At 54.2% G+C, this 23,630-nt stretch overlaps 1 pseudogene; it reads right to left on the bottom strand.

Annotated features, from left to right (window-relative positions):
* Positions 1–3,031: 3,031 nt before the first annotated feature.
* LOC103644663 (2-hydroxyacyl-CoA lyase-like) lies at positions 3,032–4,549 on the bottom strand (annotated as a pseudogene).
* Positions 4,550–23,630: the final 19,081 nt, after the last annotated feature.

Raw genomic sequence — 23,630 nt, 5'->3', positions numbered from 1 at the left:
CAACCCAACAAGCAATTTGAGCTCAGGCACAAATTAAGGCTCCATGGGCGCCCCCTTGGCCTCCGCGTCGGCATCATACTTCTTGACGGGACCCGCCTTTCCTTCTTCTATCAAAACTGCTGCAGTTGCACGCAAGGTAAACGTAACACTCTGTCAAAATTTCCCCAAAAAATAACAAAGAAAAAACAAGTGCAAATCTATGGGGCTTGGTACCTTCTTCCGCCCTGTAGGGAGAAGATCGTGCGATTCTTGTTGCCATTACCAGCAGCGCGATTTTCTAAATAATGAAAGACATGTGCGGTGTTCTTCTAGATAAAACTTAGGGGACGACCACCTAGTTCATTGAAAGAGGGGAATAGACCAAGCTCCAACTTTCGAGCTTGTCAAGGCTTGACATTATTAATTTAAATAGGACATCCAATTCTCAGACATGATGTTCCAAACTGCTAATGAATCTATAATGCTCAAAATAAACAACCAGGTTCTGAAGTGTCAATTACACCCACGAGATGCAGATAATTAGAAAGGGTAAAAGAGAAGGCGAATGGAATACCAGGAATTATATGACTACTAAATGGGTCGAGCAAGAATTTTTAGTTTGGTATTCATCATAAAATCTAAATGTTGGCAGCTGATAAGTATAGTGATTTCTAGTCTTCAAATTGCTACTCTGCCAACAGGCCTCCTCTTGCAACTGCAACAGTTGCAAGGCTCCTACATTTCTCCTTTTAACCCCTCACCATTTAGTAATTTTAATCATCATAAAACAACATGCTACGAGACAAAAAAAATCACCTTTCACTGTTGTGATCTGTGACTTCCATGAATGACCCTTGTTCCTAACCCACTCGTATACGAATGGCACTCCTAGGTACATGGCCTTCATGCCAAGCTCCTTTGTTGATCGAGAATAGACATATCCAATGGTGCGAAGAATATCCAATCCAGATGCTGCTAATAGATATTCACAATGAGTTGAATGTGACATAACATATATAAATAAAAATCATTTAGAATGATCAGAAGGCTAACAGGTGCATTGGGAGCCTCTTTGCCTCGGCTTCAGCACGATTAGCAAATCCTTCTTTGTCTCCACAAACATACTGAGAGAAGAATTAATTGAGGAATCTAGCTAGCTTCTACTCTCTTTCCCTTTGCACATTCTTGATCACAATAAATAGAGTGAAACCAACACCGTCACATAAAAAAAATAAGTGCTACCATATCGTTAGTACATATAGAGGTAATTGTTTTTTCCTCAGGTCAGCTAACCTTGAGCCTATCCTGAAGCTTTTTAGGGTTGTCCTTATCACTTGTCAACTTAGAGGAAGCCATTGTTGCCATTGCAAGATGGCTAATATAGTCCTCGAACAGCTCGCTCCCAAAAAGAAGGGTAAACACCACAATACCATCCAATATGTTCTCCCTCGGAAAATGGACAATTAGAATTGAGCCAACATAGTATGGCCAACTTCTCAAGATTTAGCTTACTGGAAGTCATCTCAGATAGCAACTACACAGATCAGCATGAGATGTTAACACAAAAAATCTAACGATGTCTATTTTGTCAAAATCAAAATTTTGCAGGAGAAAATGCATTTAAACAAATTGATATCTTAGGTAACGTGGTGTATGCAAACCATGATGTTGTACTGGATTTCTCAATTAAAAAATACGCGGCACAGAAACCTTGAAGGTTAGACTTTTTCAATACCAGATATCGTAGTTATATCAGATAATATCAAATGTCGTGGTTATATCAGATAATAGTTAAAACCAAATTAACTATTCTAAATAATCAAATTTTCCATGAAAGATATATTTCCATAATAACAAGTCCACAACTTAAGACAGATTTTGATAAGAAAACTAAAATTAGTTACCTCGGCAACAACTATCAGATGGATTGTAAGCTGAAACTGTTTTAGCTGAAACAATGGAGTTTTCTCTATTTTTATACTTGGATTTCTTCCTTATTATAACATGTTGTATTCCCATTGCTACGAAAAGACGATATTTGTACTACTTTTTACTCTCTTCAAATCTCTCTCTCTTAAGCTATGTTTACCCATTTGATGTTCACTAAACTAATGGCCTAATAGCACTGCAGCAGCTGTAGATTCAGAGCATTGACAACACAACAGTACACAATAATATTCAGACGGTTAGAGCTCCTGCATCTCTGATCCAAAAAACACAAAAACAACACAAATTAGTTCCCTATTATATCTACAATTTTATAACAATCCAGTAATTCAGAAAGACAGGCTGAGTCAAAAGGAAATCTTGACTTCCTCATTCAAGCACAAATCGTGACCAAATCAGAGTTGTGTTGCTGAAGTAAAAATATGTTCCATGCTATCCTCAACAGATTTATAGACGGAATCTAAATCATCAGAATTTAAAACTTCTGATGCAGGGATGTCAGGTGTAGTTGACGGTATGATTACAGGTTACAGGTGTAGCATATAAGGGGCTGACATTGATATCAAATTATCATTGTCCCACAATAGGTTTTCTTTCCTAGCCATCCCCATCTTTGTCGTAGCTAGGTCTTCCCTGCCAACAAGAACAAATGACATGGGGAATCATGTAATTTGTCTGGTGCCTATAATATGAACCATGTATCAAGAAAAATTCAACTGCACCATATCAAAACATAGAATAGAGAGTGGACTCACATGGCGAAGCACAAGAGATACACCAACTGGTAACAAATCCAACTGTTGATGACCAAACTTTTCAGCAACCATAGCCAGAACAGTAAGTTCTTCAGTGTTTCTCGCTGAACCACTGGCAACTTCACAATACACAGTTACACGCCAGAAGAGATATTTTTGTTGTCGTTACCTTGGCTTCCCGAACTCCACCTTGGCTGGTAATGGCAGCTCCACGGCTTCCATCCACCGGACCCGCAAGGCCTAGGGCCACCGAAATCGTACCCCTCCTCACCTCCAAAACCACCTCAAATCGGCACGGCGGGCGTGCCATTTGTTCTTGTTGGCAGGGAAGACCTAGATACGTTGGCGATGGTTGTTGCCTTGACGGCGAGCTTGGCGAAGGGCTTGGTGGCGGCGATCTAGTCGAGCTCCTGGAAGTCGCCCCTGCCGGCGTCAGCCTGGTCACAGGATCCGGAGATCATGAGGAGCGACCAGGCGGTGGCTTTGGAGAGGCCCGCGAGCCCGTGGACGCATCCTGGGCCGGAGACGGTGAGGAAGGCGCCCGGGGAGCCCGTCAGGAAGTCGTAGGCGGCGGCGTACCCCGCGGACTGCTCATTGCGGAAGGCGACGAAGCAGACCCCGGCCGCGGCGGCATGGGGCGCAAGGGAGGTGACGGTAATGCCCACCACCCCGAACATGTGCCGCGTGCCCAGGGCACATGGAGAGCTTGTTGTGGACGAAGAGCAAGAGCGCCTGCTTGAACACGCATGCGCCTGACCACAGTCCAGGTCCCCACCGTCGGTGCACCCTCGGCCCCTGCGGACTGTGGCGACGCAGTGGAGGTGGATCCCGAGGACCCTACCATGGATGCCGCGGCGATTCCATCGAGGCGCGAGGGAAGGGGGCGCGTGAATGGCGGCTCTACGCGTTCTCGGGCGCGCACCTAGAAGGCCTCCTTCCGTCGTGCGCGCAGGGGGCAGGGGCTAGAGAGCGGGGGGGCGGGGGCGGAGGCAGGAGATTGCGGGCGCGGATTGCGGCGGTGGAGGCGCGGATTGCGGCGACGGGAGCTGCGGACGCGGACGCGCGGTGGGAAGACGGCAGAACCGTGCACCAGTGGGAATGTGGACGCCTACACTACACACTTAAGGAGTAGTAGAGATTCCTCTAAAAGAATACGTTGGCTGAGACTATAGGTGTACATTTGGGCCGGGTCTGATGGGCCCGCTCGAAGCACGGAAAAAAGCACGACCCAGATACAACACGACACGAAATATTTTAGTGCCGGGGCGGCACGGCCCGATATATCGGGCCGGATTTGGGCCGAGGTCGCGGTCCATGGGCGGGCACGAGCACGACCCGTTTAAGTCAGGCACGAAATGGCCCATATAGAGGCACGAAAAGGCCCATATCTATACTATACTTAAAGCACCAGTTTCAACGGTCGTCATGCGTCATTTTTTTACAAATAACCCCTCACATCTATTTCAAATTAATCTATTACACGTCTATATATGCCAAACGACGCCCGACACGGGCTAGATTAATCCGTTGCACGTCTATATATGCCAAACGACGCCCGACACGGGCTAGATGCATGCGGGCCACAACTATGGCACAAACACGTCATGCCGGCCTGCTAACTGTGTCGGGTCAATCCATTTAACTAAATCAGCGTAACGACGCCCGACACGGGCTAGATGCACGCGACCCACAACTATGGCACAGGCACGTCATGCCGGTCTGCTAACTGTATCGGGTCAGCCCGTTAGCCCGTCAATCCATTTAATTAAATCAGCGTAACGACGCCCGACACGGGCTAGATGCATGCGACCCACAACTATGGCACAGGCACGTCATGCCGGCCTGCTAACTGTGTCGAGCCAGCCCATTAGTCCGTCGATCTATTTAATTAAATCAGCGTAAAATGTTAAAAACGGTGCAGGAGGTGGGGTTCGAACCCATGCGCTGATGAAAGAAGGGCAGGAGACACTGGGTGAAACTGTCTAACCAATAGAACATCACGCTAAGATGTTTTTAATATTGAATACAAATTGTATATAGGTATATACATTTTTTGTAAAATAAAAAAAATAATCGTGTCGGGCCGGGCCAGCACTATGGGCCGAGGCTACAACCCAAGCACGGCACGACGTTCTTGGCTCTTGTAAGCATTAGGTCATTTCTGAGATCACATTGGCGCAATGGACTACATGGTGTTTGAGGTTGCTGAATTGGATGGAGCAGCAATGATTTGTCACACTAACAACAAAATGAAAGGTTATTTGTTGGTTTTAAACATTAATAATGGCTACGAAGTAGCATAATTTATATGGAGCGCATCCAGTTTTTATTTATGCCTGACTTTAGCAATCACTCTATATTTTGATCTATCTTTTTTATAAGTTTGACTTTATGAGACTTATTTTAGAAACTTGATCTCACAAACTTTCTCTTATTTGGTCTCTGTATGATGGAATTATGTCATTTTATAATCTCTGTTCATTCAGTCAATCGTTGTGAACTCTCTTCTAATCGCTCACTTTATTGGTCGTGTTGTACCAAGACATATTTGCATGGAGTAAACAATAACATCAGTAAGCCAAATCAAAAAATATATTATACAGAGAGCGGAGATAATCAATAAAAAATCTTGAAATTTTTTGATGGATAGTTTACGTGGGTATTGTTGTAAGCCGTCGCAACGTACGGCCAACCGACTAGTATTTATTAAAATCACACTTCATTCGACACTTTCATGTACTTGATAAAGAACACAAAGCTAGAAATAATGTTAGTTAGATGTTTTTTGTAGCTTTGAATTAGAGTATGTGATGTAATTTTATTTTTGTTATGAATATTAGATAATGAATTGAACTTAAGAACTTTATATAGAGCTGATTATACTCTTTTTCTTTCTAACAAAATGATTTGTAAACGAGGTAGTCATTGCATAGCTCTGGTAACTTAATACAAATATTAAGTTTGCTTTTGGTCAAATTTATTTGTCTTATCTTTTATTTGTTTTATTAAATTTGTTTTTGAATTTCGGGCTCTGACGTGAATTTCGGGCCAAAAATTGAATTTCGGGCCCTAATGTGAATTTCGGGCCGCCCGAAATGAGCCCGGCACGTTTAAGCAATTACGGACCGGGCCGTGGGCCGAGGACTAGGCCCGTGGGCCGGCCCGGCACGGCCCGAAATTCAAACGGGTCGAGCCGACCCGAAATTCAAACAATACGGGCCTTTTCGGGCTTGGGCCGGGTCGGGCCGGGCGGCCCGAATGTACACCTATAGCTGAGACCAGTACCATATCTTACACCATGAAGCTTGTTTGGGAAGTCTGTTTTTTAAAATCACAGTTTATAATACTACAGTTTAGTACCTGCTTTAGGAGCAAAGTTTTTTTTAGTACCGCAGGTATTTGAATGCTAAAGCACAACTGTCGGGGACCATAATTAGGGGTACCCTCAAGACGCCTAATTCTCAGCTGGTAACCCCCATCAGCATAAAGCTGCAGAGGCCTGATGGGTGCGATTAAGTCAGGAATCAGTCCATACAAGCGACTCGATCATGCCTCGCCCGAGCCTAGCCTCGGACAAGGGCAGCCGACCCCGAGGGATTTCTGTCTCGCCCGAGGCCCCCCTTTAACGGCGGACACACCCCCGGCTCGCCCGAGGCCTTGCCTTCGCTAAGAAGCAACCCTGACTAAAATCGCCGCGCCGACCGACCGAGTCGCAGGAGCATTTAACGCAAAGGTGGCCTGACACCTTTATCCTGACGCGCGCCCCCCGGCAGAGCCGAAGTGACCGCCGTCACTTCGCCGCTCCATTGACCGGTCTGACAGAAGGACAGCGCCGCCTGCGCCACTCCGACTGCAGTGCCACTTGACAGAGTGAGACTGACAGGAAGTCAGGCCCTGCCAAAGGCGCCATAGGAAACTCCGCTCCGCCCGACCCAGGGCTCGGACTCGGGCTAAGCCCCGGAAGACGGCGAACTCCGCTCCGCCCGACCCAGGGCTCGGACTCGGGCTAAGCCCCGGAAGACGGCGAACTCTGCTCCGCCCGACCCAGGGCTCGGACTCGGGCTAAGCCCCGGAAGACGGCGAACTCCGCTCCGCCCGACCCAGGGCTCGGACTCGGGCTAAGCCCCGGAAGACGGCGAACTCCGCTCCGCCCGACCCAGGGCTCGGACTCGGGCTAAGCCCCGGAAGACGGCGAACTCCGCTCCGCCCGACCCCAGGGCTCGGACTCCGCCCTGGCCTCTGCCGAACGACCTCCGCCTCGCCCGACCCAGGAGCTCTGGCTCGGCCTCGGCCATGGAAGACAGACTCGACCTCGGCTTCGGAGGAGCCTCCACGTCGCCCGACCTAGGGCACAGGCCCGCCACGTCAACAGGAAGCGCCATCATCACCCTACCCCGAGCCGACTCGGGCCGCAGAGAACAAGACCGATGTCCCATCTGGCTAGCTCCGTCAGATAGGCAATGATGGCGCCCCGTAAGTCCTGTGACGACGGCGGCTCTCAGCTCTCTTACGGAAGCAGGGGGACGTCAGCAAGGACTCGACCGCTCCGACAGCTGTCCCTCCGCCAGGCTCCGTTGCTCCTCCGACAGCCACGACATCACACCAGCAGGGTGCCAAGATCTCTCCGGCTGCCACATTGGCATGTACTTAGGGCGCTAGCTCTCCCCCGCTAGACACGTAGCACTCTGCTACACCCCCATTGTACACCTGGATCCTCTCCTTACGCCTATAAAAGGAAGGACCAGGGCCTTCTTAGAGAAGGTTGGCCGCGCGGGGACGAGGACGGGGCAGGCGCTCTCTTGGGGCCGCTCGCTCCCCTCACCCGCGTGGACGCTTGTAACCCCCTACTGCAAGCGCACCCGACCTGGGCGCGGGACGAACACGAAGGCCGCGGGATTTCCACCTCTCTCACGCCCGTCTCCGGCCACCTCGCTTCCCCCCTTCGCGCTCGCCCACGTGCTCGACCCATCTGGGCTGGGGCACGCGGCACACTCACTCGTCGGCTTAGGGACCCCCCGGTCTCGAAACGCCGACAGTTGGCGCGCCAGGTAGGGGCCTGCTGCGTGCTGACGAACAGCTTCCCATCAAAGCTCCAGATGGGCAGTCTCCAGCAACCTCTCCGGCCCGGGACGGTGCTCCGTTTCGGGAGTCTTGAGTTCATGTCCTTCGACGGCAGCTACGACATGATACTCCTTCCACCGCCGCGCGACAACGACAATGGCGGCCGACAACCCGCCCGCCGGCGGCGGAATCGACGACATCTTCCCTGCGTGGTGGAAGAACAACATTCGAGCTCGCCCCGTCCTCTCCCCCGCCAACGAAGGAGGAGGCGGGGCAACCAAGGCCGAGCGGGAGGCCGCGCTTCGTCGGATGTCGAGCGAATCGACGCCCCCAGCGCCCCAACGGGGGGCGCGTCGGGCGTCGACCTCGCGTTTGAGACGAAGGCGAGCGCCGTCCCCCCACGACACACCAATCCCGAGCAAGTGGACGATGCCGGCGCGCTCGCGGAGGGCTTGCAGGACGTCGCCCTCGTACCTAAGACGACGGTGCAATCAGTCCCCGACGTAACCATGTCGCTCCTCGTCGACCAAAAGGTACTGACTGATTCCCATCTTACGTCATTTCGACTCGGCCTCAACCTGCCTAGAGACCTCGCTTTGGCGGGCGCTCTCGTTGAGGCGAGTGCAACCCCTCTGGGGTTTCGTATGTGGTCGCCTTGGGACCGATTGACGGACGTCTCGACCTATGGGCCCTCTGGGTCCGAGGAAGATGACGATCCCAGCGTCTGTTGGGATTTCTCTGGATTTGGCAACCCCAGTGCCATGCGGGACTTTATGACCGCATGTGACTACTGCCTCTCCGACTGTTCCGACGGTAGCCACAGCCTTGACGACGAGGACTGCGGCCCAAGCCGCGAATGTTTCCACGTCGAGCTAGGGGATCCCTCCGAAGGCAACCATCTCGGCATGCCGGAGGACGGTGATCTCCCTAGGCTGGTGCCTCGCGCTGACATCCCGCGGGAGCTAGCTGTGGTCCCCGTTCCGGCGGGGGGTCACGACCCACAGCTCGAGCAAGTCCACGGGGCGCAGGCCAGGCTCGACGAGGGAGCAGGAGCGCTTGAGTCGATCCACCGGGACGTCGGGCAGGTATGGGCGGGCCAACCCCCGGCTGGAGAAATACGTCACCTGCCCCAGGGTTTCCAGCACCGCGTCGCCAACGACGTCAGGGTCAGGCCGCCACCCGCATCCAGTGGGGTCGGTCAGAACCTGGCAGCCGCAGCGATGCTCCTCCGCGCGATGCCGGAGCCATCAACCACCGAGGGTCGGCGAATCCGGGGAGAGCTCAAGAATCTCCTGGAAGGCGCTGCGGTCCGACGGGCCGAGAGCTCTGCCTCCCGGAGGCAGGGATACCCCTCGGAACCTCATGCCGCGACTTCCCGATTCATGCGGGAAGCCTCGGTCTACACCGGGCGCACGCGCAACACCGCGCCTGCGGCCCCGGGCCACCTCGGCAACGAGCACCATCGTCGCGACCGTCGGGCCCACCTCGACGAAAGGGTGCGCCGAGGCTACCACCCCAGGCGTGGGGGACGCTACGACAGCGGGGAGGATCGGAGTCCCTCGCCCGAACCACCCGGTCCGCAGGCCTTCAGTCGGGCCATCCGACGGGCGCCGTTCCCGACCCGGTTCCGACCCCCAACTACTATCACAAAGTACTCGGGGGAAACAAGACCGGAACTGTGGCTCGCAGACTACCGCCTGGCCTGCCAACTGGGTGGGACGGACGACGACAAGCTCATCATCCGCAACCTTCCCCTGTTCCTCTCCGACACTGCTCGCGCCTGGTTGGAGCACCTGCCTCCGGGGCAGATCTCCAACTGGGATGACTTGGTCCAAGCCTTCGCCGGCAATTTCCAGGGCACGTACGTGCGCCCCGGGAATTCCTGGGACCTCCGAAGCTGCCGGCAACAGCCGGGAGAGTCTCTCCGGGACTACATCCAGCGATTCTCGAAGCAGCGCACCGAGCTGCCCAACATCACCGACTCGGATGTCATCGGCGCGTACCTTACCGGCACCACCTGCCGTGACCTGGTGAGTAAGTTGGGTCGCAAGACCCCCACCAGGGCGAGCGAGCTGATGGACATCGCCACCAAGTTCGCCTCTGGCCAGGAGGCGGTCGAGGCTATCTTCCGAAAGGATAAGCAGCCCCAGGGCCGCCCATCGGAAGAGGCTCCCGAGGCGTCTACTCCGCGCGGCGCCAAGAAGAAAGGCAAGAAGAAGTCGCAAGCGAAACGCGACGCCGCCGACGCGGACCTTGTCGCCGCCGCCGAGTACAAGAACCCTCGGAAGCTCCCCGGAGGTGCTAACCTCTTCGACAAGATGCTCAAGGAGCCGTGCCCTTATCATCAGGGGCCCGTCAAGCACACCCTCGAGGAGTGTGTCATGCTTCGGCGCCACTTCCACAGGGCCGGGCCACCCGCGGAGGGTGGCAAGGCCCACGACGACGACAAAAAGGAAGATCACCAAGCAGGAGAGTTCCCCGAGGTCCGCGACTGCTTCATGATCTATGGTGGGCATGCGGCGAATGCCTCGGCTCGGCATCGCAAGCAAGAGCGCCGGGAGGTCTGCTCGGTGAAGGTGGCAGCGCCAGTCTACCTAGACTGGTCCGACAAGCCCATCACCTTCGACCAAGCTGACCACCCCGACCACGTGCCGAGCCCGGGGAAATACCCGCTCGTCGTCGACCCCATCATCGGCGACGTCAGGCTCACCAAGGTCCTGATGGACGGGGGCAGCTGCCTCAACATCATCTACGCCGAGACCCTCAGGCACCTGCGCGTTGATCTGTCCTCCGTCCGAGCAGGCGTTGCGCCCTTCCACGGGATCATTCCCGGGAAGCGCGTCCAGCCCCTCGGACGACTCGACCTTCTCGTCTGCTTTGGAACGCCCTCCAACTTCCGAAGGGAGACTTTGACGTTCGAGGTGGTCGGGTTCCGAGGAACCTACCACGCGGTACTGGGGAGGCCATGCTACGCGAAGTTCATGGCCGTCCCCAACTACACCTACCTGAAGCTCAAGATGCCGGGCCCCAACGGGGTCATCACTGTCGGCCCCACGTACAAACACGCGTTCGAATGCGACGTGGAGTGTGTGGAGTATGCTAAGGCCCTCGCCGAGTCCGAGGCCCTCATCGCCGACCTGGAGAACCTCTCCAAAGAGGTGCCAGACGTGAAGCGTCATGCCGGCAACTTCGAGCCAGCGGAGACGGTTAAGGCCGTCCCTCTCGACCCCAGTGGCGACACCTCCAAGCAGATCCGGATCGGTTCCGGGCTTGACCCCAAATAGGAAGCAGTGCTCGTCGACTTTCTCCGCGCAAACGCCGACGTCTTTGCGTGGAGTCCCTCGGACATGCTCGGCATACCGAGGGATGTCGCCGAGCACTCGCTGGATATTCGGGCCGGAGCCCGACCCGTCAGGCAGCCTCTGCGCCGATTCGACGAGGAGAAGCGCAGAGTGATAGGCGAGGAGATCCACAAGCTAATGGCAGCAGGGTTCATCAAAGAGGTATTCCATCCCGAATGACTTGCCAACCCTGTGCTTGTGAGAAAGAAAGGGGGGAAATGGCGGATGTGTGTAGACTACACTGGTCTCAACAAAGCATGTCCGAAGGTTCCCTACCCTCTACCTCGCATCGATCGAATCATGGATTCCACTGCTGGGTGCGAAACCCTGTCCTTCCTCGATGCCTACTCAGGGTATCACCAAATCCGGATGAAAGAGTCCGACCAGCTCGCGACTTCTTTCATCACGCCCTTCGGCATGTACTGCTATGTCACCATGCCGTTCGGTTTGAGGAATGCGGGCGCGACGTACCAGCGGTGCATGAACCATGTGTTCGGCGAACACATCGGTCGCACAGTCGAGGCCTACGTCGATGACATCGTAGTCAAGACGAGGAAGGCTTCCGACCTCCTCTCCGACCTTGAAGTGACATTCCGATGTCTCAAGGAGAAAGGCGTCAAGCTCAATCCCGAGAAGTGTGTCTTCAGGGTGCCCCGGGGCATGCTCTTGGGGTTCATCGTCTCCGAACGAGGCATCGAAGCCAACCCGGAGAAGATCGCAGCTATCACCAGCATGGGGCCCATCAAGGACTTAAAAGGCGTACAGAGGGTCATGGGATGTCTCGCGGCCCTGAGCCGGTTCATCTCACGCCTCGGCGAAAGAGGTCTGCCTCTGTACCGCCTCTTGAGGAAGGCCGAGTGTTTCGCTTGGACCCCTGAGGCCGAGGAAGCTCTCGGGAACCTGAAGGCGCTCCTCACAAAGGCGCCTATCTTGGTGCCCCCAGCTGATGGAGAAGCCCTCTTGGTCTACGTCGCCGCGACCACTCAGGTGGTTAGCACCGCGATTGTGGTCGAGAGGCAAGAAGAGGGGTATGCATTGCCCGTTCAGAGGCCAGTTTACTTCGTCAGCGAGGTACTGTCCGAAACCAAGATCCGCTACCCACAAGTTCAGAAGCTGCTGTATGCAGTGATCCTGACGAGGCGAAAGTTGCGACATTACTTCGAGTCTCATCCGGTAACTGTGGTGTCATCCTTCCCCCTGGGGGAGATCATCCAGTGCCGAGAGGCCTCGGGCAGGATCGCAAAGTGGGCGGTGGAAATCATGGGCGAGACAATCTCGTTCGCCCCTCGGAAGGCCATCAAGTCCCAGGTATTGGCGGACTTCGTGGCCGAATGGGTCGACACCTAGCTGCCCACGGCTCCGATCCAACCGGAGCTCTGGACCATGTTTTTCGACGGGTCGCTGATGAAGACGGGAGCCGGCGCGGGCCTGCTCTTCATCTCGCCCCTCGGGAAACACCTACGCTACGTGCTACGCCTCCAATTCCCGGCGTCCAACAATGTGGCTGAGTACGAGGCTCTGGTCAACGGGTTGCGGATCGCCATCGAGCTAGGGGTCAGACGCCTCGACGCCCGCGGTGACTCGCAGCTCGTCATCGACCAAGTCATGAAGAACTCCCACTGCCGCGACCCGAAGATGGAGGCCTACTGCGATGAGGTTCGGCGCCTGGAAGACAAGTTCTACGGGCTCGAGCTTAACCACATCGCTCGGCGCTACAACGAGACTGCGGACGAGCTGGCAAAAATAGCCTCGGGGCGAACGACGGTTCCCCCGGACGTCTTCTCCCGGGATCTGCATCAACCCTCCGTCAAGCTCGACGACGCGCCCGAGCCCGAGGCACCCTCGGTCCAGCCCGAGGTACCCTCGGTTCGGCCCGAGGTACCCTCGGCCCCCGAGGGCGAGACGCTGCACGTCGAGGAGGAGCAGAACGGGGCCACGCCTGATCGAAATTGGCAGACTCCGTACCTGCAATATCTCCGCCAAGGAGAGCTACCCCTCGACCAAGCCGAGGCTCGGCGGGTAGCGCGACGCGCCAAGTCGTTCGTCTTGCTGGGCGATGAGAAGGAGCTCTACCACCGCAGCCCCTCGGGCATCCTCCAGCGATGCATCTCCATCGCCGAAGGTCAGGAACTCCTGCAAGAAATACACTCGGGGGCTTGCGGCCATCATGCAGTGCCTCGAGCCCTTGTCGGGAATGCTTTCCGGCAAGGCTTCTACTGGCCAACGGCGGTGGCTGACGCCACTAGAATTGTCCGAAGGGTGCCAATTCTATGCGAAGCAGACCCACCTGCCCGCTCAGGCTCTGCAGACGATACCCATCACCTGGCCCTTTGCTGTGTGGGGTCTGGACCTCGTCGGTCCCTTGCAGAAGGCGCCCGGGGGCTACACGCACCTGCTGGTCGCCATCGACAAATTCTCCAAGTGGATCGAGGTCCGACCCCTGAATAGCATCAGGTCCGAGCAGGCGGTGGCGTTCTTCACCAACATCATCCATCGCTTCGGGGTCCCAAACTCCATCATCACCAACAACGGTACCCAGTTCACCGGCAGAAAATTCTTGGATTTTTGCGAGGATCACCACATCCGGGTGGACTGGGCCGCCGTGGCTCATTCCATGTCGAATGGGCAAGTAGAGCGTGCCAACGGCATGATTCTACAAGGGCTCAAGCCCCAGATTTACAACGACCTCAACAAGTTCGGCAAGCGATGGATGAAGGAACTCCCCTCGGTGGTCTGGAGCCTGAGGACAACGCCGAGCCGAGCCACGGGTTTCACGCCGTTCTTCCTGGTCTATGGGGCCGAGGCCGTCTTGCCCACTGACCTGGAATACGGCTCCCCGAGGACGAGGGCCTACAGCGATCAAAGCAACCAAGTTAGCCGAGAAGACTCGCTGGACCAGCTGGAAGAGGCTCGGGACAAGGCCTTACTACACTCGGCGCGGTACCAGCAGTCCCTGCGACGCTACCACGCCCGAGGGGTCCGGTTCCGAGACCTCCAGGTGGGCGACCTGGTGCTTCGGCTGCGGCAAGACGCCCGAGGGAGGCACAAGCTCACGCCCCCCTGGGAAGGGCCATTTGTCATCGCCAAAGTTCTGAAGCCCGGAACGTACAAGCTGGCCAACAGTCAAGGCGAGGTCTATGGCAACGCTTGGAACATCCAACAGCTACGTCGCTTCTACCCTTAAGATGTTTTCAAGTTATTCATATACCTCGCACCCACGCAAAGTTTAGTCATCAAGGAAGGGTCGGCCTCGCCTCGGCAAAGCCCGACCCTCCCTCGGGGGCTAAAAGGGGGGAAACCCCCTCTGCGTCGAAATTTTCCTCGAAAAAAGATCTCTTCTGCCAGAATGCCTTCCGTGCTTTCTGACTACTTCGAAAAGCGGATCCTGAAAACGACGGAGTACACGTAAGCAGCCAAGGCTGACCGAGCCGAGGGACTCCTACGCCTCCGGGATACGGATACCTCACTCATCACCTTCTGCGATAAGTAACTCATGTTCGGATAAAGTGATTCCTCAGACCGAACAAGTCTTTACGTTCGGAAGCTCTTCTGCCGAAGCGGTCCTTCGAGCCTTCTCGACTGAATCGGTGACAGGGCCTCATGGACGGGTGAAAGTACGCGTAAGCGGCAAGGCCGACCGAGCCGAGGGACTCCCACGCCTCCGGGATACGGATACCTCACTCATCACCTTCCGCGAGAAGCAACTCTCGCTCGCACAAACATCCCTGTTACCGACAAAAAAGTCCAGATACTCGAAATAAGAGGAAAAGAGACGCAACTTTACAACGCAGCAAGGGTGTGTGTTCTGGCCTCAGCGGTCGCAGAAGGCACACGCTACAAGACAATCTGATCCTGCAGGCTCGGGTCTTCACGCTGGAAGGGGGCTGTAGCACCCTCGGCATCGACGACACCTTCAGCGAGGTCCGACCCAGCCTCGGACGGCGACGCGGTCCAGGGACTTCTCCGGGAATCTGGCCCGAGCAGGCGGCTCGGCCGGTTACCCCAGGGGGCCTCGACCAACCATCTTCCAAGGGCGCCAGCCCGGTCCGAGGCCTCGGCGGGTCAACTCCGGCGTCGGTCCCGCTAACGGACAACCCGGCTAGGCTCCGGCCAACCAGGTTTTCATTTTCGAGCCAACTCCGCCTCTGTTCGTGCTGATATCGCTACCCCTGGCCTCGGCTCGTCGAAGAGCGGCCAAGGGGTCTCTTTAACTAAGCTAGAGGAGCCTCAGACAACAAGGTCGATCGAGCCGAGGGACTCCTACGCCTCCGGGATACGGATACCTCACTCGTCACCTTGACACGGGGCGACTCATGCTTGGTGAAGCGATTCAGATAATCGACAGGCGAGTCTTAGTGCTCGAAAATGAGGAAAAAACACGGCTCCGTGCCGAAATTACATACATGTTCAGGCCTCGACAGCCACAATGAACAAAGACACCGGCATTCGAAGTGCCATTACAAACGGAACTCCGGTTCCCCCTCCGCAGGTACGAACAACCCCACTCCATGGGGGTGGGCCTGCGGAGCAACAGAAGACTGACGAGCGGCTCGCCGCCGCCCGCTCTGACTACGACGACAACGACCCCCGCTCCGGATGGTCGAGCCACAGCAGCGCAGACCTCAGGGTGGGCACTGTTGCAAACTTGCCCTCGCCCCCACCGACGCTCGAGGGGCGAGGACAAGTACGAAGAACCGGAGGCCCGGAGCGCGGATGGTGGCGGTGACCCCGTCGGTGACGGGGACTTCTCGAGCCGCCTCTGCCTCGACACCGACGACAGGGGCCATCAGCCCCCCGGCAGATCCCCACTCAAATCCTCCCGGGCGAGTGGGGCACCGACCTCCGCGTGAGGGCGCCATCCCGGTGCAAAGGCAGGACCACCCCAGAACACGAACGCCGCCCTAGCGGCGCGCGGCGTCTTGGGTGGTCCTCCCGTGCACACGGCGCGGCAGCCGCCCTCCGGCAGGAGGGGCCGCCGGGAGCCAAGCCGACAAGCCCGACGCACTGGAGGTGACGACGCCCACCGTCGACCAGCCCCGCGTTGTCGAAGTCCGGGCCGCCCACAGGGCCAGTGGGCGCCCTCTCCTCCGAACGCCGCGGGAGAGGGTGACCCATGAACCCGCGCGGGAGGTAGAGCGCCGGCTCAGCCCGGCCCCCACCCCAGCAAGGATGATGAACATCCTTGAAGCTGAGGGTGGGACCAAGATCGCAGCCCGGCTTGCTTCTCCCCACCTAGGAACTGGTGGTCACCGTCTTGGGTGACCACCGGCGGAGGGGAGCGACCGGGCTGCATGATGAAAATCCTTGAAGCCGAACGATGGCTGAAAGGTTGTCACCGTCTTGGGTGACCACCGGCGGAGGGGAGCGACCGGGCTGCATGATGAAAATCCTTGAAGCCGAACGATGGCTGAAAGGTACCAAACCTTTCAGCCATCGTTCGGCTTCAAGGATTTTCATCATGCAGCCCGGTCGCTCCCCTCCGCCGGTGGTCACCCAAGACGGTGACCACCAGTTCCTGGGTGGGGAGAAGTGAAAGGGAATTAGGCTTACACCTAGTTCTTATATAATTTTGGTGGTTGAATTGCCCAACACAAATCTTTGGACTAACTAGTTTGTTCTAGTGTATAAGTTATACAGGTGTAAAAGGTTCACACTCAGCCACTAAAAAGACCAAATGTTGGGTTCAACAAAAAGAGCAAAGGAGCAACCGAAGGCTCCTCTGGTCTGGGGGCACCGGACTATCCGATGTACACCGGACAGTGTCCGGTGCACCACCGGACAGTGTCCGGTACACCAGAGGACTCCAGCTCAAACTTGCTACCTTCGGGAATTTCCAGAGGCACTCGCGCTATAATTCACTGTCCGGTGTACACCGGACGGTGTCCGGTGCGCCAAGGAGGAGGGGCCTCAGGAACTCGCCAGCTTCGGGAATCTCCAACGGCTAGTCCGCTATAATTCACCGGACATGTCCGGTGTGCACCGGACTGTCCGGTGCAACTCCGGAGCAACGGCTATTCGGCGCCAACGGCTACCTGCAGCGCATTAAATGCGCGCGCAGAAGTCAGGCGTGCCCATACTGGCGCACCGGACAGTCTACAGTGCATGTCCGGTGCGCCACCGGACATTAAGGCGGGCCCACAAGTCAGAACTCCAACGGTCAGAATTCAACGGCTTTGGTGACATGGCTGGGGCACCGGACATGTCCGGTGTGCACCGGACTGTCCGGTGCGCCATCGAGCAGACAACTTCCACCAACGGTCAAGTTTGGTGGTTGGGGCTATAAATACCCCAACCACCCCCACATTCAAGTCATCCAAGTTGTCCACTTCTCAACCACTTACAAGAGCTAGGCATTCAATTCTAGACACACCAAAGAGATCAAATCCTCTCCAATTCCACAAAAGGCTTTAGTGATCAGCGAGAGAGATTTGCCGTGTTCTTTTGAGCTCTTGCGCTTGGATTGCTTCTTTTCTTTCTCACTTGCTCTTGTGATCAACACTCAATTGTAATCAAGGCAAGAGGCACCAATTGTGTGGTGGCCCTTGCGGGGAAGTTTTGTTCCCGGCTTTGATTTGAGAAGAGAAGCTCACTCGGTCCGAGGGACCGTTTGAGAGAGGGAAGGGTTGAAAGAGACCCGGCCTTTGTGGCCTCCTCAACGGGGAGTAGGTTTGCGAGAACCGAACCTCGGTAAAACAAATCCGCGTGTCACACTCTTCATTTGCTTGCGATTTGTTTTGCGCCCTCTCTCGCGGACTCGTTTATATTTCTAACGCTAACCCGGCTTGTAGTTGTGTTTATATTTGTAAATTTCAGTTTTGCCCTATTCACCCCCCCCCCCTCTAGGCGACTATCAATTGGTATCAGAGCCCGGTGCTTCATTAGAGCCTAACCGCTCGAAGTGATGTCGGGAGATCACGCCAAGAAGGAGATGGAGACCGGCGAAAAGCCCACTACAAGCCATGGGAGCACTTCATCGGAAGAGTCCCGCACCAAGAGGAAGGAGAAGAAGAACTCCTCCAAAGGGAAGGAGAAGAAGTCTTCTTCACACCAAAGGGAGAAGAAGGAGAAATCCTCTTCTCACAAGACGCGTCGGAGTGGGGACAAGAAAAAGAGGATGAGGAAAGTGGTCTACTACGAGACCGATTCTTCATCGCCATCCACCTCCGGCTCCGACGCGGCATCCGTCACTTCTAAGCGCCAAGAGCGCAAGAAGTATAGTAAGATTCCCCTACGCTACCCTCACATTTCTAAACATACACCTTTACTTTCCGTCCCATTAGGCAAACCACCAACTTTTGATGGTGAAGATTACGCTAGGTGGAGTGATTTAATGCGATTTCATCTAACCTCACTCCACAAAAGCATATGGGATGTTGTTGAGTTTGGTGCACAGGTACCGTCCGTAGGGGATGAAGACTATGACGAGGACGAGGTGGCCCAAATCGAGCACTTCAACTCTCAAGCTACAACTATACTCCTTGCCTCTCTAAGCAAGGAGGAATACAAAAAAGTACAAGGGTTGAAGAATGCAAAGGAGATTTGGGACTTACTCAAGACCGCGCACGAGGGTGATGAACTCACCAAGATTACCAAGCGGGAGACGATCGAGGGGGAGCTCGGTCGCTTCCGTCTTCGCCAAGGGGAGGAGCCACAAGACATGTACAACCGGCTCAAAACCTTGGTGAACCAAGTGCGCAACCTAGGGAGCAAGAAATGGGATGACCACGAGGTGGTTAAGGTTATTCTTAGATCACTCATCTTCCTTAACCCCACTCAAGTTCAATTAATTCGTGGTAATCCTAGATATACATCAATGACCCCCGAGGAAGTTATTGGGAATTTTGTGAGCTTTGAATGTATGATCAAGGGCTCAAAGAAGATCAACGAGCTTGATGAACCCTCCACGTCCGAAGCACAACCGGTGGCATTTAAGGCGACGGAGGAGAAGAAGGAGTCTACACCGAGTAGACAGCCAATTGACGCCTCCAAGCTCGACAATGAGGAGATGGCCTTAATCATCAAAAGCTTTCGCCAAATCCTCAAGCAACGGAAGGGGAAGGACTACAAATCCCGTTCCAAGAAGGTTTGCTACAAGTGTGGTAAGCCCGGTCACTTTATTGCTAAATGTCCATTATCAAGTGACAGTGACAGGGACAACGACAAGAAGGGAAAGAGGAGAGAAAAGAAGAGGTACTACAAGAAGAAGGGTGGCGATGCCCATTGTAACGCCCCGAATTTTGCAGTTGAATTTTTTCTTTTCTTTACTCGCCAAAATTCGGGCGTTACCTTTTCTTTTTCTTTTTCCCCTCGCTAAACCTTGACCTTTTTCAAAGTTTAGCGGGATTCGGTTTGGAATTCCCGTATGTATAAAAACCCTAAATACTTTATGTTGTTTGATGCACCATGCCGCCCTTGCATTTTTGGTTGTTTGAAAGTGCAATCGCATTCATCTAAAAGATCGGATTTCGAGAACAAGCGGAAAATCTTTTATCTTTCTTTCTCTCTCTTTCTCTCTCCCCTTTCTCTCTCTCTCCCGCGCCCTGGGCCGACCCCGGCCGGCCCAGCCGCCCCCTGGCGCCCCCCCTTGGGCCCAATTGGCCCATGCCGCCCCCCATCTCCCTTTTTCCCAAAACCCTCTCCCTCTCCCTCTCATTTTCCCTCTCTCTCCCTAAGCCGCCGCCCCTACCCCTGCCCTAGCCGCCGCCCCTGCCTAGGCCGCCGCCCCTCCCCGTCGCCGATCGGCCGCCCCGTCCCCGTCCCCGGTGAGGCCCCTCCCCCTCTCCTCCCTCCCCCTCTCCTCCCTCCCCTTCCTCTCGCCGCTCGGCCCCATGGCCGGCTCGGCCGCTCGGCCGCCCCGCGCCCTGCCCCGCGCCCCTGCGCGCCCAGCGGCTCGGCCGCCCCGCCCCCCTGCTCGGCCGGCTCGGCCGCCCCCTGCGCCGCCCGCCCTCGCCAGCCCGGCCGCCCGCCGCCGGCTCAGCCGCCCGGCTCGGCCGCCCCTGCGCGCCCCGCCTAGGGCCGGTTCAACCGCCCCTAGGGCCGGTTCAACCGCCCCCCCCCCTCTGTTTTTTTTATTATTATTTTTATTTTATTTTATTTACTTTCTGTGATCATAATTACTGTATTTTAAGTAGGCTAATCACTGTTCATGCTATGGGAAAATAGGAAGTTTAATTTAAAATTCCGTTATGCTATTGATTCACGTAGTTAATTGTTTACCCTGTGCAATGTTGATCAACTAAAAGTGATTAGGTTTCCATTAGTATATATAAATATATATAACAGAATTATTTTGTTAAAAACCAATTGTGTCATTAGTGCATAAGATTTAACCCCCTGCGAGACCTTTCCCGTTCCTTTCTAACCATAACAAATGTGTTATCGAATGTCATACTTGATGCATATTCACTTTATTTGTTATCTTGTATGGTGTACTGTTCTTTTGTATTAAATATGTGGATGGATGTATGTATGTTTGCGCTCGCATAGAGAACGATCCGGTCGAAGAGCCCGAGGAATTCGCAGGAGAAGCCCCTGAGCAGCAGTCGGTTGGTGGAGGCAAGTGTCCCTTGACCTATCTATGTCCTATTCATTATTTAATTCACCCCCCGCTTTACACATTTATGCCTAAGGATTGACTAGTTTTGTTATCCATGTCCTTGTTTACCTATCTGGGTTGGATTATTACTGTTTAGCTTTATGCTATTGCTCAAACTCTAATCAATGAACATGATGTGATTATCTATGATACGCTGTTTTCCCGTTCTTCTTTATGATTATACTTGTGGTTTTCAAGGGGACTCGAGCGGTTTCTCGAGTGCCTCTCCGTAAGGACCTGTTCTATGGATGACCGCCCGGGAAAACAGTGCAACCATGAGGGTGGAATGGGGTGCCCTTAGCTGAATAATTAGAGGATCCGGGGTGTAGTTCACTTAGCCGTCGTGCCGTCAATGGGGCTCGGTGTATGCGGCTCGCTCTGCCAAGTTTGGGTTCGCCCCTTGGGGAGGAGTGCGGTGCATTTAGGAAACCTAACGGGTGGCTACAGCCCCGGGGAATCTTTGTAAAGGCTTCGTAGTGAATCCCTGGCCATTCACCTTGGGAGTGAATAAGGGTCTTGCAAGCCCGGGCCAGAGAGGGAATCACGGCTTGTGGGTAAAGTGCACAACCTCTGCAGAGTGTTATGAAACTGATATATCAGCCGTGCTCACGGTTATGAGCGGCCAAGGGAGCTCCAGTGATTAGTGGTACTTGATCAGAGACATTGTGGTACAGGTGGTTATGAGATTGATGGTTCTGGTTATGATTATGGTATTGGTAAGTGGTATTCTTTCCGTTTGGAAAGGGTACATTGGGCTAATAACTTGGGTTAATGTTAAAACTTGGCTTTCTACTAGTAAGTAATAATCTGACCAACTAAAAGCAACTGCTTGACTTATCCCCACATAAAGCTAGTCCACTACAGCCAAACAGGATACTTGCTGAGTATGTTGATGTGTACTCACCCTTGCTCTACACACCAAACCCCCCCCCCAGGTTGTCAGCATTGCAACCACTGCTCAGGCGAAGATGAAGCTGTGGAAGGAGACTTCCAGGAGTTCCAAGACTACGACGAGTTCTAGGTGTGGGTTAGCGGCAACCCCCAGTCGGCTGCCTGTGAAGGCCGCGTTATCTACGTTTCTTTTCCGCACTTTGATTTATTGTAAGAACCATATGGACGTCTCAGACGTATGATGTAATCGACTATTTCCCTTATTAATACTATTTTGAGCACCGTGTGATGATGTCCATATTATGTAACTGCTGTGTACGTGAATAACTGATCCTGGCACGTACATGGTTCGCATTCGGTTTGCCTTCTAAAACCGGGTGTGACATAAGTGGTATCAAAGCCGTGCTGACTGTAGGACCGCTAACCTAGAGTAGAATGGTCGTTCTAAGGACTATAGACCTCTGTCTCTGCCTTGACTTTGATATCCCTTCAAAAGTTGGTCATACCGACCAAACCTATGTTCTACTATATATCATACCTTGCTGAAAATCATGTTTTATTCTAATCCTTCATTTACTTATGATTCATTATTTGCTGGTCATATTAATTCTGTTCTCACCCTTTTGCTTGCGATGTCTTTTGTAGATGGCTCGACTTAGACACACTGCACGAAAGTCAGTCATCCCCTTCTTACCCTCCCGCCTTGCTGAGCGTCCGCTTCGCCGTCCCGTGGCCGGACAGTCCAGCCACTTGGAGAGACTACACCACCGCCTGCGTGAGGAGCAGGAACGTCGACGACAGGAGCAGCAGAGCTCTTCCTTCTCGCTCCACCAGGAGATAGAGTCTGTGAGGAGCTGCTCTCCTGTGCTTCCTCTGGAGCCGCCCCCTGCATCACCACTGGGCGCCCCAGCTTCTGGAGTAGCTGCTGGAGGAGACCCAGACGACGGAGATGGCGACGACAGCTCGAGCCACGACACCGACTTCTCTGCTAACCTTGAGCCGGAAGGATGGGTTGCTCGACCCATCACTCGCGACGCTGCTCGCGGGTGTCACTTCCACGATGCGCTCGACACCCTGCTACGTCGGGCATTTGACCGACATACTTGGTCCGTCGAGTATCGCTGTGTGGTCTACCAGCATAGTCGCGGGGTCTACCCGGACCGCTGGGAGGCAACCTGTTTGGTGCGCTGTCCGGAGAACAGTCTCCAGGGTGCTGAGGTCTGCTCAGAGCACTATTCTATCTCTGAGCGGGACTCAGCTGAGGCAGCCATGCAAGATGCTGCACGGCGTGCGCTTTCGCACTACTGCTCGGTTTTCGGTGGGGCAGCTGACGGTCTTGACCTGAAGTATTACCCCCGCCGTTCATCTGGCAGCACAGGAGGCGTGATTGTCTCACCTGTCGGTGAGGGCAATCCTAGGTTGAGCAGCACAGTCAACCTAGCCGCCGTGCTAAACACGGAGCTGGACCATGCATTAGATGAGCTGAGTAGGGCTCGTGCTGAGATCGCCCAGCTGCGGGCTGAGCGCGCGGAACGTCGTTATCTGGATGGTGGTTCCCCCGCTCCCGTCGGGACTCAGCACCCGTACCGCTCACCTCAGCGTGGACACCAGTCTTATGGCAATCCCGCCTGCAAGACCAAGATAACTCTAGAGCCATAGATCGTTAGAGTTGGATCTTGTAATTAATACGAAATATATATATACATAGAAGCTTCAGTCTTAGCGTTAGCCTCGCTTTAGTTAGTCTTAGTTAGACAGGGTAGTTTGCTATATCCTGTGCATTTATGCTTGTCATGATGAACTATGTTTGGTTTGGATCTTTGTAATGATTGTCACCAGAGTGTGGGTATCCCCTGCATTTTGGTTTACATATTATGTTAATAAAGTTAGTTATATAGTTGGGAAAACTTTTATTCCACTTTCCTCTTTATCTGAGAAGTTGTGTGGTCTGTGTTGGAGATCAGTGAAGATGCTCATCTGTTCAGTGCTGTTGAAGAATTCTATTCTCTTTTCTTATGCTGCAAGATTTGCCAGATCAGTTCTGATGTGTGGTTGCGTTCA

This window comes from Zea mays, chromosome 1 (genome assembly GCF_902167145.1).
Source record: "Zea mays cultivar B73 chromosome 1, Zm-B73-REFERENCE-NAM-5.0, whole genome shotgun sequence".
In the NCBI taxonomy this organism is placed as follows: Eukaryota; Viridiplantae; Streptophyta; class Magnoliopsida; order Poales; family Poaceae; genus Zea; species Zea mays.
Note: the sequence above shows the minus strand (reverse complement) of the source record. Positions and strands in the feature narration are given on the sequence as shown.